The sequence below is a fragment of the Prinia subflava genome, chromosome Z (assembly GCF_021018805.1).
Source record: "Prinia subflava isolate CZ2003 ecotype Zambia chromosome Z, Cam_Psub_1.2, whole genome shotgun sequence".
NCBI lineage: Eukaryota > Metazoa > Chordata > Aves > Passeriformes > Cisticolidae > Prinia > Prinia subflava.
In genome coordinates, this window is record NC_086283.1 from 60,456,026 (window position 1) to 60,476,015 (window position 19,990).

General features: G+C 46.0%; 1 long non-coding RNA gene across 1 annotated transcript; it reads right to left on the bottom strand.

Moving 5' to 3' along the window:
- Nucleotides 1–1,052: 1,052 nt before the first annotated feature.
- Nucleotides 1,053–19,164, bottom strand: LOC134564660 (uncharacterized). The gene is made up of 4 exons (XR_010083606.1): nucleotides 18,892–19,164; nucleotides 6,600–6,652; nucleotides 3,223–3,380; nucleotides 1,053–2,928 (listed from the first exon to the last, which is right to left on the bottom strand). It is a non-coding gene; the product is annotated as an uncharacterized LOC134564660 (long non-coding RNA).
- Between the last annotated feature and the right edge of the window lie 826 nt (nucleotides 19,165–19,990).

Sequence of the window (19,990 nt, forward strand, 5' to 3'; positions counted from 1 at the left end):
GTCACTGATCTACTGAGTAAGTATTCAACGGAGAGATCTTTTGGTTTACTAGGGGTAAGCCACTCAAAGTCTGTGTCTGCTAATGACTCTCAGCTTGGCACCTCTCCCACCTCTTGCAGCTGAACCAGCAGAGCTCAAATGTGTGACCCCAAAGCAGAATTCAAAATTTTTATATTCCTGAGAAGTGTACAGCACTCATTAGGTACGCTAGGGAGAAAAGCAAATCAGGGAGGCTCATCCTGACGGCAGGGGCAATGTTCCTGCCTCATCCTTTTCCCTGAAATGTTTTGCACTGTGCTAGCATATACACTTGATCGATTTGGTAGCAAAAAGGACTCAATTTAAAATATCGGCCTGAACACTCCAGAAAGGCACTTCTTTCCATCTCTCCTACACAAGACAATAAGTAAATGATCCAAACAAATCCAGGTCCTGCCATTCCAAGCAGTGGAAGAAGCAGAGATCAAAAGCTGACTCTGCACTAAAATTACTTTTTTTTTTTTCTGAGAACAATTGCAGAAAAAACTTCCCTGTTGCTATCTAATGGGTTTGAAATCTATTGTACCCATCCAGTGACTGAGCAAATTGTTTCATTTTATTCATCTGTGAACACTTTTCCAAAAAAGTGCATCTTTTCTCAGCTGCAAAACTGATAGGACAATACTGTCCCTAAAGTGACATAACTAAAGGTTCTCAGAGACAAGAGCTTGTTTCCATTGTTTAGTTTGCAATAGAGTCATTCTGGATACAATTAGATGTGTTTGTCTTTTCAAAATAAGTGAAATTCACAGCCTTTATCTAGTAGCAGAGATTCCAAGTTAGTCAGATAGATCACACAGTGCTCACAGCTAGTTAAGGAAATAAAGGTGATTGAAGTGAGAAGCTGATAGAAAAAGCTGAGCTGAACGACCCCTTCAGGAGGAAGGTGAGGCTGGGTTTTTTCAGGAACTTCCGTAAAGGATTCTTTGAAATATTGATTGAGAGGGCAAATATTGCTTCCTGCTTAGTAAGTACCAGTATGAACACAGTAATGACTTACAGAAAAAGCCAAATTCAGAGGTAGCATCTTCTCTTAATTTTTATTGTGATGTAAAAACAATTCCAGATATATTTCCTGTAAAGTAAAACTAAAAATTTTCATGGATGTCATTTGGAAAAGGTGTTTATTGGTTCCGATATAATAACAGTGTTCACTAGTTATATGAGCTATTCATGGATTTGTCAGTTAAACTTTTTTTTTCTATAAAAACAGATAAGGTTTTAGGGAAGCATGCAGAGAATGTCCAAGCTTCTCACTTAATACTTCATCATAGCAAAGCAAACTTCGAAATGCAGGGAGGTATGGGGTCATCCTGAGAAAGGTGAGTAAGTTTTAGTTCTGAAACAGTGGATTCCAAGTGTCCTGTAAGTTAAAGCATGTTACTTTCCATTACTGAATGCTTCAGCAGCGGTGCTTTTTTCTCTGTGTGTGGGAGCTCCACACCTGCAGTAATCTGAAAGGAAGCATCATCTCCTCCCTACTGTAGCAAACAGATGCATCAGGCAATGTGGTGCCTGAGGGATTAGTGTCCTGCTATTCATTAGGACCTTTTTGGAGTGACAGGTAGACTCTGTGCTTTGGCTCTAGAGCTTTGGCAGACATGCTCTAGGTATTACTCACCATACAGCATTGTCATACAGGATGTCAGATTAAAGCACACCCAACCTGCAGATAAAGCCATGTTTCATTGCTGCCTGTAACTCCTTCCAGTAGCTCACTTTTTGTCCCAAGATAATAAAAGCATCACTGCTGCTTTTTTTCTAATTAGTAAAACTATGTTTACAGGGCACTGTCAGTCCCTTTCCTTCACAATATCTATTTTATTGTCTGATCAACAATACATGAACTTTGTAACTCTACAAGTTTACAAAAGATGGACTTCCCTGCTAGTTTTCACATATGACAAACCCCTTCTATTATTAATTAGTATAAAATGATGAATGAGTGTAGTTTATTACAATAATAGGGTATTCAGATGGCAGACACAAAACCAACGTGCTGATCCCTAGGCTAGGCCAGCACCAAGGGATCAAACTGACAAAACCAAAGTTACTGTCTGCACATGATGATGTTTTAGGAAGGGAAATCTTCTGGTAAAAGTTATTTTGGAGTTTTTGATCATTACTTTTGAAGGTAAACAAATGAAATTATGTATTTCACACGTGAACTGTTAAATGAGTGGAAAACTGGATGGGCTGTCAGGTTCAGGAGAGAGGTCCATCAGTAAGAGTTGCTCGCAGACAGCTACATGTGCCATTTCTCAGGGGTTAATACCAGGCCAACATTTTTAACATCTTTAGCAACAACATAGAAGAGGAGATGCAGGGCACTGGAGATTGTTCCACACTGGGGGAGCAGCTGGAGGAGAACACAGCCCCTCAGAGGGGCCTCAACAGGCTGCAGAAATGGGGTGCCATGAACCTCCTAGATCACAGCCTGAGCAAAGGGTGTGTCCTGCCCACGGCTGCGAGAAGCCCAGCTGTGAATGAGGCCCTCTGTCTGGACAGAAGGGATGCAGTCCTGGAGGACAGCAAGGCATGTCAGCTGTGAATCTGGTGGCTGAGCAGGGCCTAGGTGGTCCTTGAAAGCCAGTGGAGGGAAATGCCTCTCCACTGCTTGATGGCACTGATCAGACAGCATCCTGAATTAGATTCAATCCAAGACAATATTTGAGAAGACAGAGATGAAATCATCACACAAGCACGGTGCAGTTCTTGGACATGGCCCAGAGAGATGGTGGGCTCTTCATCATTGGAGATAACCTGATCTAGCTTTGTGGTCAGCCATGCTTGGAGCAGATTGTTAGAACAGGGACCACCAAGGATGTCTTCCAGTTGGATTTTTTCTGAGCTCCTTTAATGGCATTTCACAGGATTCTCGTAGCAGTCCTAAGGTTGAAATGAAGAATTTGTTTTGACTGAATGCCGTTTCTTGTGCAATGCCCAGGACGCATGGGGTGAGATTAGATGGTGACTTAAAAACAAGAGACCATATGCCCTGACAACAGGATGGCAACCAGGGCCCAGAACACACTTCTGTCTTGCCTCTTTCTGATACTTCACGAAACCCAAACCAAGGAGAAATTATGCTGAAAGAAAACAGAGTGCTGAAGCAAGACTATCCCCCTGTAGCAACACCTGTATCCTAGAGAGTACACAAAACCTGCCCAAAAACCAACTTACCAAGAGGTATCGCCAACAGGGGCTGCAGGAGACTCAATGAAAAACTTGATACCTGGTGTCCCTGATCCACTGTACCATTCCAAGTGATCTTGACCAGACTGCTTGGGCACAGACCTCTCCATGCCTGTGAACACTTGTAAGAGTGAGTAAGGGAAAACCTGTGAATGCACAACAGTGAGAAAAACAGCTTGCTTAAAATTAAAGTGTCTTTCCTGGTCCATAAAAGCTGAGGCAGATAAACTTGGTTACAGAGGTGCTGAGAAAGAAATCCCAAGCAAATCACAAAGCACCAATAAAAGTGAACTAGGGATTCCTGTGTGAGCATACAAACATTTTTATAATAGAGACCAACAGGGGGTCAACAATGTAAGACTTGATTTATAGCACTTCTCTAACCTGACATGAAACAAACCTGAAACACACATTGAATGTAGACCTGACCTTCCTTCCTACCAGGAACATGTGGAAAATTGCCTATTTCAATCATACTTCTATGTAGCTACACAATGTTGCAGAAACTGCTGTATCAGAGCACCATCTGAAAAGAATGAATGGAAAGCACACATGCCAATTTGACAGACACTGCTGCAGACTGAGTAATCCTGTTGGGCTGCAGACGTATATTTAGCTCTTCAATTAAGAGCAAGTCCTGCACTTGGTACTCACATGAGTGAGCCCCAGGGTCATGTAAATAATCCTCAGGATTACTCAGAAATTATTTTTTAAGGCATGATTAACACATGACTGGGAGCTGCAGGCTGTGGACATAGAATCATGGAAACATTCAGGTGGGAAGGCACATCTGAAGGTCTTTGTTCCCATCCTGCTTTCAAGCCCAACTGCCTTCAAAACCAAGTCAGCTTGGTCAGCACCTTGACCAGCTAAATTTTGAACATGTCCAGCAGTGGACATCCTACCACCTCTTTTGGCCCTGTCCCAGGGCTGCACCACTGTTTTACTCCTTACGGGTAAACAGAATTTCCCATGCTGCAATGTGTCCCTTTTGTCCCTTACAACAAGGGTCAAAAGAAGACTTTTTAAAACAAGACATCCCTGTGAACTTTGAGAGAAGGTTGGTAACTGTCTGTAAGTCAGTGGACATCTGCAATTAGGGCTTCCCTGAGACATCCCTTCTCCATGCTGACAAAGCCTGATTCCTTCCATCTCTCACCATCAGGTGCACCAGATGCACACACCATCTCTGGTTGCCTTGCACTGATCTTGCTTCAGTCTGCCAACAAATTATGTCTGCTTCCACCCTGATAGATACACAGGAATTGTGGCCACCCTGAGAACACAAAGGTTTTTCTGATGACACTCTAATGCTCCTATGGCTGTATGTCCCAGTCTGTTCATACAGACTAGAACTGGTACCCACAATGATGGCTCATGTCTTCTCCCATGTGAAAGAAGCAACAGCAGGAGCCCACATGGGAAAGAGGTGCTGTTTGCCATGCAAGGCATTAAGCAGCAGGACTGTGGGCAGCACAGGACCTTGTGGTCAACTGGTGATGGACATCTGGACTGTGGACAGGTTAGAGAATGATACTTAGATGCAGAATTTTATCCTGGCACTTTGGCAGCACCTTCGTCTGACCCACTACCATGTCAATACTGAACAAATGTGTAAATACAGCATGCTACTTCTCTGTTATATGTCTCACTCTCTCATTTATTAGTTTGGTTCCTCTCTTTCACCTCCCCCCCTTCCCCTTATCTTCTTCTTACTGACAAAATGATCTTGCATACATTTCTTCAATTGGCATTAACCATGGAAGTCATGATACTGTGGCTCCAAGTACTGATCAGCTGCACAGAAACCTGTCTGGCTTAGGCAAATGTCTATTTGCTTGCAGTGTTGCCATTTGCTTTCCAGTATAGGTACAACCTCCAGACATTAACTGTTAAGCAATGCTGCAAAATTTGTAGGCCAGATCTTTCCCAAGGACTACTCCAGCCAGCCAACAGCACAGTAATCATATCAGGTATGAATTCATGTTATCATTTGAGCAGAAGTATGCACAGGCTCTCTGTGATGCTCTGAAATATGTCAGTAGAACTTAATATCTGAGGAATGAAATACCCTGAATTGCTCAGAGAGAAAAACATTTGGTATCAGTTTTTGAAATTTCACTGAAACTGTTACCATGCAGCACACTAACTTCTCACAAGTTCACTAGCTGGGGTGTGGGTGGTTTTAGCCTATTGCACTGATTTCAGTTCTCACATTCAATATTTTAAATATTCTCATCACACTGCAGTCATGTCCTCCACCCAACACATTGCAAAGTTATTTATTCCTGCTGAACACAGTGTCTTTTAAGCCTGTTATGCTCAGGGGATGGTGACCAGACCTTTGTGGAACACGGTGGGGTTGTGCTCCTTCCTGTGAAGCTCTGACAGGACCAGTCCAGGCTGCAGCGGAAATGGTTTGCCCTTCATGGCCACCTTTGCCACTTCCAGCTTAGCCCCATGACCTCTCAAGAGACAGGCAGCTCAAGTTCAAGGCCTAAAATGCTTGCTTCCCCAGGCAGGGCAGCCCCACAGTCTGACCTTGGGTTAAAAAGCAGCTTTTTGCAGATGTCGGGTGTACTTCATATGAGAGAACCAGCCTGAGGCGAGGTGTAGGAGTAAGGTCAAGTACACATAAAAAATATACATATACAAGGATTTCTGATATCTCTGTGTGGTGCTGAGGAGCATGCAGGTGTTGCTGGTTAACCTGGAGTTTACAGGAGTCATACAGAAATGAGTGTCAGAATCCTGGGGCCAGTCTGGCTGAACCCCCAGGAACGCTCCAGCATTTGTTCGTCGGCTGTACTTGTTTAGGCAAACCAGACAAAAAGTACCTGATTTAGTCTGAAGAGGGAAGCTGGAGTACAAGGCAAACATGTATGGGCAGCACTCCTGAGCAGCTTGACTTTCAAGTTTTCTGAGAGCAGTCATGCCCACAGAAGTTGGTAATGAGAAGGAATTTGTTTGCTGAAAGATCTCTGAGGCTCTGTAACTCTTTTCCAGGTGGGGGCATTCAGACATTTGATGAATTAAGCATTTTCTGTCTCGGACAGTAAATATTTAACTGGAAAGTTTAGAAAGATCCATGTTTCTGAGTTTTCAAGACCTTCTCAAAGAAAGTTTCTTTCCTGCAGTCACAAAATGAAACAAACACAGAAAACAGGACAGAGCCTAGGAAACAGAGAAGCCAGAAGAGCTGTGTCCCTCTGTAATGCATTGTATTCCTGCATTACCTTCGCTGCAGCATGTGCTAGAAACCTGCAGCCTCTGACTTCCACAACGCACTGCAAAGCATGTTGCCTCCCTATTCTATTCTTTTCAAGCACCCCCCAAATTCCATTTTTCACATTACATCTACTCACTCAATGTTCAGTGCTTTTCTTTCCTTGGACAATCACGCAACACAAAATGTGGCCTGCATAAAAAAAAATGAGAAAGGTAAGATTTTTACATGAAAATGTCTTTCTCAGTTTTTCCCATTGATTTGTCTGGCGCCTTTTGGACATGAGACTGGCACCAGCAACTACCTGGAATTTTTTGACATGCAGAAGACTGGTACCTAGGCTGCTAGGATGCATCAGGATATACCATCTTACTGTGAAGAACCATGGCCTTTGGAGGCCTGATCCATGTGGTAGCAGAGGTTTCCAGTGATTTCAGCTGAAACTGGTTGCTCTCAAGCACTGAAACCAGCTAAATCCTCATATTCACTAACTAAGGTATATTTTGTGGTTTGTCCTGGAGAAGTAGCTGCAGATAAACAGTCGTTCTGTGGTTCAGGAAAGGCTGTGTCTCACATTGTATCCTACTGTGTCACAGACAAAAGCTGTGTGTTTAAGGCCACAGCACATTTTGTAGTCAAGCACAAAAGAGAAGTCCCCAAGGTCTGCATGCTCCCCCACTCCAGTCAACTCAAGGGCCTTCACCTCTCCAGCAGGATGCACCTGGAGTCGCCAGTGAAATGCCTGCCTAGCCAGCTATGACAAAGAGGCTTGAATCCACACTTAACCACTCAACAGCTCACACAAGTGGAGACTGGAAAGAGGATCTCCTGGAGACAGAGTGTTCTTAGGATGGTAATGCATCTTGCTGCCCTGAAAGCAGCGCATCTTCAGAGCTTAGCACCAGCAAGAGGAGTTTGCGAAGGACAAAAATAAAAGACCAAGTAGATCTACAGGAAGTTTAACTGGGCTTTTGGGGGGGATTACTACTTCTCTGCAGCACATTTCCATTGATCTTGATGGTGGGATGTTTCCTGGGTGTCTGGGATTCTTCTTCAGGGTGGTTCACTTTCTTGTTTAAAGTGGTCAGAATCAATGCTTTTGCACTTGAGTGACCCCCAATGGAAGAGGCATTTAGGAGATAACTACACAAGGAAGAAGTGGCAAAAAAGGAAAGAAAATAATTTGATATCTGAGAGGATATGCACAGCTTAATAAACAGTAAGGGGTAGAAGAGAAGGGTGCTGGGCTTGTTCAGCCTGGAAAGGAGAAGGTCAAGCGGGTACCAAGCTGCTGTCACCCAGTCCACTGTCCCACAGGGTTACATGGGAGAGACACGGACTATTGTTAAGGTCCACAGGGAAAAGACAAGAGATGATAGGCACAGGTTGCAACAGGGAAAATTCTCACTGAACATGTGGATAAAAACCTTTTTATGAGAGTGGTGCAGGTCTGGAGTAGGCACCAGAGAGATGGTGAGATCTCTGTCCTTGCATATTCTCCAGACAGAAAGGGTGTCACAGGGCCCTGGGCAACATGAGCTAACTTCTGTGAGCACTGCTTTGATCAAGTAGTTGGGCTTAAGACCACCAGATGTAAACCCTTCTGAAATTCTTCAAGGAACTCCACAGCAATCCTTCTGAGGCATTTCTCCATCCCACAAGCAGCAACAATATGTGGCATAGGATCCTGTAAGAGGATAGAGGTTGGGCATTGCGGAAATATAGAGATGTAGGTATGCACACGCCTCCTGCTGAGAAGGGAAGTGCCACACACTCCTTTGCTGTCCTTCCTGTCATCCCCCTGATGACTGTTACGAAGGCCTCAGAAAGCAAAGCTAAACCTTTCACCACAGGTGCCTCATGGCCATATGTTAAAAAATTACATCATGCATGCTGGTGGTGTTTGATTTCTATATAGCAAAGCCTGTCATCACTGATCTTTGGAGGAACAGCCATGACACAGCAGCCAAAATAGCCTTAGATCTCAGCTGCTGGTGATTTCTCCATGCTCTGTGCAGTTGAGAAGGAGCCTGAAGAACACAGAGAATCAAGGGCTCTGCAAAGCAGGAAAGGCAGCAGTGAAGTTGCTGAGTGCGGCTCAGCTGGAAGTTTCCATTGACTTGGAAATGATCCGCTGAGCTTGCAGCAGGATGCTGCACTACAGGCTGCATATGGAACGAAAATCAGGAAACCTAGACAGGTTTTCTCTGCCTCAGAGAGAACAGGTAGAAGCTGTTGTCAAAGCTAACTGGATGAATATGAAACCTTCTGGTAGGTGTGTGCTTCGGCTCCTCTACTATTTAATAAGGCCTTGAGCCCACAGACTGCTTCAGAGCAGAAATGGGCCCTGCTCTTGGGCTTGTGTGGTGTGAGAGGCACTACCAGAGGGGCTTGGCTTTCCTTACCTCCTCAAAAAGGAACCGGGTGCAATCCTTTATCCTGGAAGAGAATCCTGGATGGGAAAAAGGTAAGGCTTTAGCCAGCAATGGCATTGCTGGACACCTCTGGCAGGATGATGGAGGTAAACACACAAGTGAGAGACCAAGCATGGCTGGGATGATCAAGGTAGGCTCTGGAGGCTAACAGACATGGTCTGGAGGTAACAAGGGCTGTCACCGGCAGCATATTTCTCAATTTTGTCTTTCGTGCCTATGAGTCACCAGCAAGCTGGAGGAACAGCTCAGGCAAGGATCCCCCCACGCAGAATTGTGTGTGAGGTGTCCCTGTGAAACTGCAGAGCACAGCACCACTGGGATGTTATCTCGCAGTACCTAGTTGCACCTAGCTCAGTTCACTGGGAAGTGGCTCTATGAATGTGGAAGGCTGAATTTCAGCTTCACTGGAAGACGTCTTTTTATTTTAGTTAGTCTTTAAACATTTGTTTTCCAACTGTAAATGGTTTTTAACAAATTCTGCATAAAACTTAACTGTTTTTAACTAAAAACCCCCACACATGAAGTTTATCACTTTTTAACAAAGGATTTGCCATTTTTGAGAGGAACTCTCCTCTCAACAAAGTGATGGATTGCTCCCCCCCTGCCTGAGCCTTTCCTAGACCTCTCTAAATGTCTGTTCCACACCTTTTCCTTGGGAGGGAAGCCACACAATGTTGCATGATGTTCAGCTGAAACATGTTCTAATCTCAGCCCCATGAGACAGAAACTGGAGGGAAGGAGTCTAAGGATCATTTTGTCGTTTCCTGGGGACAGCAGACACAAGTGATACGACACAGGAGGAGAATGGGCATCTGAAGACCTTGCTAGGGAGGCTCACAACATGCCCTCTTGCAGCAGAGTCTGTCCTAGCCCAGTGCCCTGCCTGGGTGTCTGGAGCACCCAGCAGCTGGCATCTCTTGCTTGCGACAACACCAACAATAATCAGATTTTAGGACTGTTGATGTTATGCTGGCTTTAGTCTCAGGGATATTAGAAGTCTTTAGGGCGCCATGTCCCACAAGAGACAAAGGAAGTGGACCACAGAGAGACAGAACACAATGAGTAACAAGTCCTCTCCAGAAGTGTAGTAACTCCAAGCTCTCCTCACCTGTTTTCCAAGAGTCCTCAGGGCTGGATGCTGTCTTATCCCAGGCTGCTGCTCTGGCTGGTCACGCAGATTTGCTGCCAGTTTCTTTTTGTCGGCTCTCCCGGCACAGTGGCACACACACACACACACACACATACATACACACACAGAGTAATCCTTGCTACTACAAAGTGTGGATCAAACAGATTGTTCCACTTCTTTTGTTTTTCAAATTTAGGGAGTTTGCACCTAAGGCATATTTAGGGGTGATGACCCACCTACAAGTGCTTCAGTACATTAGCTGTCTTTCACTTTTGTCTGGTATCACAAGCACAAGCTGCCTTCCGCTCCCCAAGATTTCTTTCCTCACAACCAAAATGCATCAGAAATTATGATCACAAGCTTAATACACTGCATTTGTTTGAGGCCTGCCCACAAGCTCCTTTCTCTTCTCTCTAGCAAATGTAATCTGAGCTTTTGGACCTCTCTCCTTCTAGAGCCCAGAGAGCCTTTGCCAACCATCGTTATGTAAATGGAAAATTTATGCACACACCCCCATGCATGTGCAGTCATCCCTTCTGCTTGCTGACATACTCTCTGTCAGACATCTCAGTTTTTCCAGTCAAGGCCTCTGTTTCCAAATGAAAATTTTTCTGGACAAATTTTGAGGACTTTTGTACCTATCATTAAATTCAAGGCTAACAAGGTGGAGCTTGGCACCAGTCTTGTGCTGTTCTCTTAAGTGCTGTAAGCCCATTCATTTTAGGAACTTCCACTACTGTTCCCTCTCAGCATGGCAGCATAGTGACTGTGTCCATGAAGTGCAACCCAATCTGCTTTCAAACAAAACTGTCTTAGCATGAAAGAAATTGTAAGCTATAACTAAGTTTCAATATCACACTTTTCATCTCATCACCTGAAATTGTTGTCCAAGTGGGCTAATTCTGTTAGGAAGATTCTATTTGATATCTCTTCCATCACAATGCATGGCATTTTACTCATATAAACTGAGCCAAGCAACTGGATCTGAGTTTATCCCCACAGCATACTCCTCAGAGGGGCATGATTTCCCCACCCTTTGAAAAGAAAATGCAGGAACCACAGATAGTGTGGTGAAGCTGGCCAGGAGATAACATATGAAGGCCTACAACAACCCCAACAACATATGGACCTCCCCAAAACTGCTGAAACATCTTGACTCTGTAAGAGAGCCCGGGCTGGAGGAAGCAACACTAAGTTTTGTCTCCTTTCCACTTGGCTGCCCTCTGAAATCTACAGCAGCCATGCAGAAATCAGGGAAATATGACTAACACTAATTTACATCCATGGGTGATCCTGTTTTCTCATCAGTCCTGCCCAAACTTCAGCTAAAGGCACAATGTAAATAGGAGGATGATAATTATAGCAGACAAATGGCTTTGCCAGTCCACTTAATCTCATTTGAGGTAGTAATAAGTATATTATAATAAGTATCCTTGAAGACCTGTGATCTATTTGTCACATGGATTAAAAAGCAAGCAACTGATAAAAAATAACTCTGTGGAAAGTTCTTTTTCCAGCTATTCCTGACACAGATCCAGCAGACATCTGTTCTTGGTGCATTGCTCCAAAGTAAAGTAGCCAAAGATCTAGGTAGGAGAAGATGCTGTTTCTTTTGAAGTTTACAGCTGATGGAAGCACAAGGGGACTGGTACCTACGCAAACACACTGTTGTGCCATACTTCCTACACATGGAGGATGCACTACTGTCAGCAGGTTTTGGAGAGTGGGGATTCACTGAAATGCATAAGAAGGAGTCAGTGAAACTACTTCAGCTCACAGGCGAGCCATGGGAGTGGGTGTTCCTCTCTGAGCAGCTCTAAATTAAGAGTGTCATGGATGGGCTTTTCATTACAGATAGACCAGCCCACTAGTAACAACTGTACAATGGTGGTGGGATTATGATCAGAAACTGCAGCCCTCCACACTTTGAAGGAATTGTCAATTAAAGAGTTTTTAAAGGACAATTTTTACAACACCCTGCCTGAGAGATGATGCACCCATCTTACCCTGCTTCTCTTGAACTTTCTTCTCCCTGTGAAGAAAACACTTATTCTCAGCATGCAAATGTCTAGGGAGGGCAAGTTTCTGACTGTGCATGGCAGCAGGTGAGCCAGACTATTTATTTCACTTTGCCTGGACCAAAAGGAAACCTTCCTCTTCCTTTCAGAGAGTTGTGGATTTTTACACTAATTAAAAAAAGAAAAAAACAAGGGAAGAAAAGAAAGTAAAAAAGAAAGCAAAAAACTAAAAACAAAACAAATAATTAAACAACCCCCCCAAAAAAACAACCCGCCAAACAAACAACTCAGGGTCAGTTTCAAACTGAAAGTGCTCATGAAACAAGAGGTCAAAGGAATTCTTTTGGAAAATGTTAAAATGTGTTGTTTTACTCCCTTCTTTTCAATTAAAGCCGTTTGTCAGTTTGGATCAAATTCAATGAATAATTCAGTTTGCCACCAAAGCACACCTTTACGGTCCAAAGCACGCATCAGAAACTCAGCGGCGTTGTGGACCCTGCTTGTCTGGCATCATGTGTGCAGTGAGGGGGCTGTTATGAGCATCACTATGTGGAGCTAAAGGGACCAGTTTTGACGGTGGTACAGGATTACCAAACCCACGTGCTTCAGCTAGAGCATACCTTTCAGAAAGAGGCAGTCTGAATCTTAAGGCTACATAATTAAATTACTGATGAACCAAGGTCCACAGTCTGAGTGCTTGCTGACAGGCTTCCTAAGTAACCAGTGCAGAGCTGTTACCAGGTTTGGAGATGTGTAACTTTGAAATTTAGGAGGAATTGTTTTGTTTGTGTGCAAAGGCTGTAACAAGTCACTTAACCCTCAAGTGCCAGAGCCAAATCTGGGTAGCACTTAGCAGCAAAGTGAAGGTCTCACCAACACTGGCACTGGTGATTGACATGGTAACTTCCTTCCAAATATGCCAGGCTATGGATCCCCCACCTATCTCACAAGACTCACAAGGAATGTGAGGACACCAGAAGCATGCACCACACCTGCCCAGTGGTTCCTGGGCAGGGACTGCATATAAGCCCAGCCAGATCTCAGGACTCTCTGAGACCCATTTTTTGTGGTGGCTTGTATCCAGGGCTTGCATTCACTGTGGGCACATGAAATTAAAAACCTCTGTCTCCGGAATCCTTTATGAAGTCTGTTGAGCTTAGAGCATGGATTCCAATAGCTGGGCATTCCCTACATGCATGATTTCCCTTGTCTCATGGACCTAGAGAGATCTCTGTTCCAGTGAAGACTGTTTAACACGAGTACCAGACTCCTTACGAGGATTCTCTCCATCCCCAGACCAAAAAACACAAAACCACCAAAAAACCCCACCAAAACCACAAAAACAAAAAAAAAAACCCCAAACAAAACACACACACACACACAAAACCCCAACAACCCCCCCCACACACAAAAAAACCCCAAAAACCACAAAACCACAAAAAACAAAACAAACAAACAAAAACCCACAAAAAACAACCTCCGTTTTCCTTTGACGGCAGAATCACAGGCGTACTATGAACAATATCCAATGAGTATTGCTGGATTTAAAAAAGAAGATAAGTAGAAAGGACATGACAATCAGTAGCTTTTTAAATAAAACAGGGGGAAGGAACAGCCCTGTTTCCCTGCTAAGGCTTTGTTTCATTTTTAATTTGGTATATTCAGCTCCTGTATAGATATATTGAAAATACTGATGACACTTGAGATTATTATTAATACAACCTTTAAGAGGCTGAGCTGTGGGATGAGACACCCTATCCAGAGTACAAATACAGAACATAAATGTGGGACAAGCACAGAGCTCAAGGAGCTGGAAGGATAGCTTTGCTCATTTGGTGAGTCAAAATAATTGTCTGCTGGTTTTCACAGGTACTTCAGAAAGGAAAGCTTTAAACAGAAAATTTAGGAGAACTTTAAGGAGAAAATTGATGAACACAGAGATAACCTTGACTAAAGCATTGAGAAAGGGAAATGATGTTTAACTGGTAGAATGGATGGAGATATTGAAAATGATTGTCTCTTCTTATCAAATGCAACCCCTAACAGGAAACCTTATTTCAAGATGATGCAGTCAGACATTTTAGAGTCAGTGCAGGAAAACTACATTCACAGTTGTGGGCATGTCTGTGGGAAGATCCTGCGAGGTTGGCTGGTTGCTTTTAAGGGGTAGGACTTTAATTTTATACCTTGTGAAAATCACGAAGTTGATTGAAGCCAAAATTCACAGATGGGAGGGAAAAAGACAGCAGTCTGCTCTTGAGGGAGGATTATTCTGTCACACAGGACACAATAGAGACCTCTTCTTTTACTACTTTAACAAGTTTTGCTTCATGCTGGCATTCCTGCTTCAGAAAGGCACTGTCATGGGAAACGGATTCTGCCTGGAGACCAGACATTGTTCAGGATATCCCTTCCACCTCCGCGTGCTATTCAGCATTAACACAGCCGTAAGCAAAGCCCTGGGACTATTGAAATTTCTTTCTTCATCTCCCCCTTTCTCTTTGACAAATGTGTGACAAGGATGCAATTGTTTGGAAGCCCAGTGATGGTGAAAACAGAGAGCGAAGCCTTCAGACGTGCCTCAGTGATTTAGAAGCCTTCCCCCAAGACTTGTGAAAAAGGTCACGGGAGGTCTTCCATAGGGTTCAGCTTCCCAGCAGGGCTCTAGATGCCAATGTAAAGGCACATACATTCCTTTAACAGCTGACCCCTTTGTGGATGTTCCCACCTAGGATTATCCTGGCTCTTGGGGTGAAGAATAGCCCTTAGCCAACTAATGGATCACAGGCCCTTCCCTTTGAATATCTGCAGTTTATGTTGGGTAATCGCCCATCCAGCCAGCAGGAAGTTGTTTCTTCATTAAAATGACAAAAGCTTTTGAACGACGAAGATAAGAGTTCTTCTGATGAATCATGGGCAGGGCTGGTTTGGGAAATGTTTCATGCTGCCCAGAAGTTACTCAGCAGCTTTCTGGTAATGTAGCATGAGCACAGCGGAGGAACTTCAGGCGTTTATCTGTGCATACATTCCTCTGTCAAAGCCCAGCCCAGCCCCAAATCAGGCCTTTTCCCCTGCAGCTGCTGGGGCACGTGGTGCCTGAGGTACTCTGGGAGTGAGCAGACATGTGGACGCAGCTTCTGCTGGACAATGGGTAACTCCAGCCACATCTCTGCAGCGGAAACTTCCACAGACACCAACCCTCTCCCCAGGGTACTCCTGCTCTGCCTCCTAAAGGGAGATCACTCTCCCTCCTAAAACCTAGCACTTCTAAATCCCATGCATTGGGGGCCCCTATACAAACTCCTTCTCTCTTTGTGGACACTTTCCCACCTTCCCCCCGCCCCATTACTGAGCAATTCCTGCTCCTCCAGGCTACATGTTGCCCTCTTAGTGGGAGGGTATAAGGAGGTGGTGTCAGACCCCCTTCCATTAAGGCTAAGGTATTTAAAGATCAGTGGGCCAGAAAGAGGGACTAAGGGTCAGCATCAGTGCTCAGAGGAGTATTTACATATTTCATGCACTGGTGGTTTCATTTAGAGAACTCCAGAAGTCCTTTGAGCAAGCCAGGCACAATGGATCTCTTCTGGCAGGGGTGGCTGTGACTGCCAGGTGACCCCCTCAGAGCCCTGTGCTATTTTGACTGTGACTAGAGGTCCTGCCAGAAAGAGGTCGGAGCTCCTCCAGGCCAAGAGCAGCATACAGTGCAGCCCATGGTGGGGTGGTCTGGCTCCTCTGCAGTGGACTCTAGCCCTACTTGGTCAGGAGGATGATGCTGATCAATCCAGAAGAGCCACTCCTGTACTCCTCCAGCCACTTCAGGGACTGAGCACCTGCCACCAGTGCCACTGTGATCTGTGAGTGCACAGAGCAACGATGGCTGCTGTCCCCCATGCCTGCTAAATGGCAAGAGCTGAACTGTTGCTCGACTCATCCTTATGCATTATATAGGAGTGTGTGTCTCATGGTGCTGCTGCTTATCTGGTCACCTCCCTGTGTCCTGAGTCCACGTGGACCCCAGGGGCCACAGGACCTGCCATCAATCCCACCACCCACAAGGTCAGAAGCCCTGGCAGCCCAAGTGTCTCCCTGACCTTGTTCCTGCAGGTGTGGGGGGAGATGCCTGTTAGCTGCAGGTGCCAGGCACCCCAGTGAACTTGCTCTGAGCACTGGGAGCAGGTGCTCTTTCCCACCTCAGCTCCAGGACTTCAAACAGTGGTAATGTGCTCTCTATCTGCCCAAGAGTTGCCCTGCACCATAATACATGGTATAGCTGCCCAGGAGAAGTGACATGCTTACAAACTCCATGTGCTTCCACCACTGGACCAAGAGACTTATTTGAGCAGCAGACATATATCCCAAGTCCTTTCATAAACCTCTGCACAAGGATCTCAGTCCTAGTCTGACTCAGAATAAAACCAGAAAGAAATGTCTGTCTTTCTGCAGCCTCTCTCCCTAAGTGACCTCTCCTGAAAGCCTTCTAGGCTTCCAAAACAAACAAACAAAGGGGGAACAAATCAAAGAAATGGAATATGATGAAAACCGAAAAAAAAAAAGGAGAAGAACCCCAGGCACCATTAAGGAAAGTACTGTGTCTTCCCCCGGCACTGTGCCATCTATGCTTAATGCCTAGAAGGCTGGGAAAGGTTCTGGGAGAAAAGTCCGCTTGTGCGGGAACATTTTAAGGGCCTGAGAGGTAATAAGTCAGTGGTGATGTTTGGATTCAGATCTTTCCTACCTAGTACCTGCCCAGCGTGCCAGAGCTTCTAGGGGAAAGACAAGGGAAGCCACTATCACTGGTTCATGGAAAGGAAATAAGAGCTGAGCAGAAGGAAAATGTGCTCAGGATAATGCCAGGAATTGGCTGAGGGTCTTGGGTGAAAATCTATAGGTCCGTGGGACGTAAGATGCAGGAGATGGAAAACTGTTCATCGCAATCTCACGGCCATAGCTGCTCTGTTGATTTGCAAGGGAAGGAAGATGGGGTGAAAAGGGAAGGTGATGCCATGCTTTTGATGCAGAACCAATTCTTAATGGTAAAGGAATGAGGGCAGAACAAAAGAACAATGATCTGCCCTGGAAGACCTGTCTGAGGCCTCTGGAGGCCATCCCGTTCCATTGCTTCAGACTCTCTGTGGCTGTGCCCCCAGCTCTATCAGGCTTTGTTCTGCTCATCAGTATGAGTCAGCCTCCACTCCTATGTGGCAGTGCTTGGTGTGCTGGGGGCCACGGATGTAAGGGGGCAGTTCAGTCCAGCTGCTCCTGGCACCAGCAGGTCCCAGGGCCACCTGTGCTGGTTGGTACTGCAAATTCACAGAACCACAGAACAGGTCAGGTTGGAAGGGACCACAGTGGGGTTGCACGGTTCAACCTCACTGCTCAAGAGGCAGCGTTCATCCCAGGGTTCATCCCATGGCTATGTGCAACAACTTTTGTCTGTATTTCAAGAAAGGGAGAACCACATTCTTCCCTCTATCTACCCATGACAGAAATGGCACTCCCTGCCTCTGCTGCGGCTTTCCTGTGGTGCTCTCAGAACTTCCTTCCTTCTTTCCCTTCCTACCTCCTTCTGCAGGTTTACCTGCCCCTAGGTCTTGGTTGTTCAAAAGGACCACAAGTGGACTCACACAAATCATGAGCCAAACGTGCAGCTTTCTGTCTCACAGGGTCTCTAAACTATTAGCTGCGATTTTGCCTTGGTGTTTGACTTCCCAGGAGTCGGCAGCTGAGAGATCTCATATGGCTACATCAAGCAGAAGTACAAGGAAACTCTGAGCTTTAGGGTCCCAGCATATTTAGTGCTGGACTAGTTCCTAAGTCTCTGCTTCATGTAGCAGGACAAGCTATCTGCTGGGTAAGTCACAGGCAAAGCTGGGTGCTGCCAGGAATGTGCTGAACTGCCCATAAGGGGTGAGGATCCCCAGGCATCGCAGGGGGATCTGGCAGCCCCTCCAGACAAGGAGAAGGAAAAAAACCCAAAGCAGCAGCTGCCAGAAAAGATATTGCCATGTAGCTGCATGAGACCAAATGCCTTCACCTAGTGCACACAGCTCCTGCCCCTACAAGGAGGTTGAGCAATAACCTGGCAGGAATTTGATCAGCAGTTAAGTCCCAGTCACCAAATACAGGTTGCATGTGGGCGCAAACCCTCTCTACGCTCCATTTGCCCTCGTTCTGGCACTGACCCTGCCATGAGCTCATTGGAAAACAGCTTTGTGCACAGCAGCCGCACGAGATACGCTTCCCTCCACACCCAGCCCTGGCCCTGGAGACTCCCAAGGCGCTGAAACGCCCCTCACTCGGTGGAGAGGTGAGGCAGCACTGTCTGACTGCCATGCCAGCTGCGTGACACCTGGTGCTAGAGCAAGGCTTGGGACCAGAAAGATAGCTGTGGTCAGTCTCTGAAGCAAGCAATGTGGGGAGAGGTTGAGCTCTGTGAAGGAATCAGTTGGGATGGGCCTCATAATGTGCACTGTGTTTTATTTTGGATTTGCCAGCTGGCCTTAGAACAGCAACATGAACTAGCATGGCTTTCCTGGCCACAGTTACACCCTCTTTGCCCAAGGGGTGTTGTAGAAAAGGGCACACAGCAGCACACACCTCCTGATGCCACACTGATAAGGGCACTGGCGGTTCCAGAGCTAGGTCAGCACCTACACCGACAGCTATGCCAAGCAGCTGGCTGTAAGAGGGTGGGGAGAGAACCCTCAAGCCCCAGAGCATTGAAGAAAAAAAACATTTTCCCATAACCACTGCCCAGCTCACTCTGTGATGGCAGAGGACCTTGGTGCCACAGAACCTGGCAGAATGCACCGGGAGAACCAAGTCCAAGCCTGCCAACAGTGCCCTCACCTGAGGTCCTTTGCTCTTGGGGGATGCTGCTTCCACCGCAGCCATGCAGTATGCAAGGCCTGTGCTCCAGTCCGGGTGCTCCGAGTCCAAACACCTCAGAAAGTATTCCCATGACCCCCAGCCTGGGACTCGGGGGTCACGCCACTGTCAGAGCTGCCACAACCCGCCCGGTTTTTCAGGCTGTATCAGACCGAGGGTTTCAGGTTGCGCCATTCCTCCGGCACCGCATTCCTTGCAGGGCTAATCCTGGGGAGAATGCGCCGCACGCACAGCGGCCCCAGGCTGCGCGGCCGGCCGGAGGCACGGCGGGGGCTGCGCGGGGCCCGGCCTCGGCCGCACCGGGCCCCTGGCGGGCTCGCAGCTCCAGCAGGCCTCGTCCCGTTTGCTGCTGCCAGAGATCATTTTGCAGCTCGGATCTGCCCACAGCGAAGTCTAAAGAGCAGCAAGACACAAAATGTCGCTGTCAAAGCCCTGCCACAGAGACTCCAGCATTTCACTGCCTGCCAGGCATGAGCAGCCAGCGGTCTAGCAGGTCTCAGCTGCTCTGTTCATGAAGGCCAGCTGGTTTTCTCCCATCCTGGCTTGTAGAACAGGACCACATCTCCTGAAAGGTTGCAACACTTCTGCCAGTGTTCTCAGTATCTCCGAAATACCTTCCTTCAAAACTTAAGTCTTTATCCTCATCTAAGTACAACCCTACTGCAAGTGTAACATCTCTCTACTAACAAGTGGGAGAAGCTGAGATGGAAAAGTGTCCTCTTTGTGACTCCCTGATGCTTTAGCTTTTTGCTGTAATCACACCAACATTTTTATTTTACAAGGTGAAACGTTTTAAATAATAGTGGAAAAATTACTTTCTGTAATCCACGCTCTGGAGGTGAGCTCTCTTGAGCTACTGGTCTGCAGTCTAGTGGATGTGTCCACAAAGATACCAGGTGAAGTATCTAGCTAAAGTAGTTAAAAGACTTGTGAAAGGATGCAGGGGAAAACTATTTCTATTTTCTACTATAGCTTCTAGAAATCCAGCCTTCCCTTCCTGGGCCCAGATATTTAGGCTGGGCTTGTGCTTTCACCCCAACTACTCTAATGTCCTTTGTAG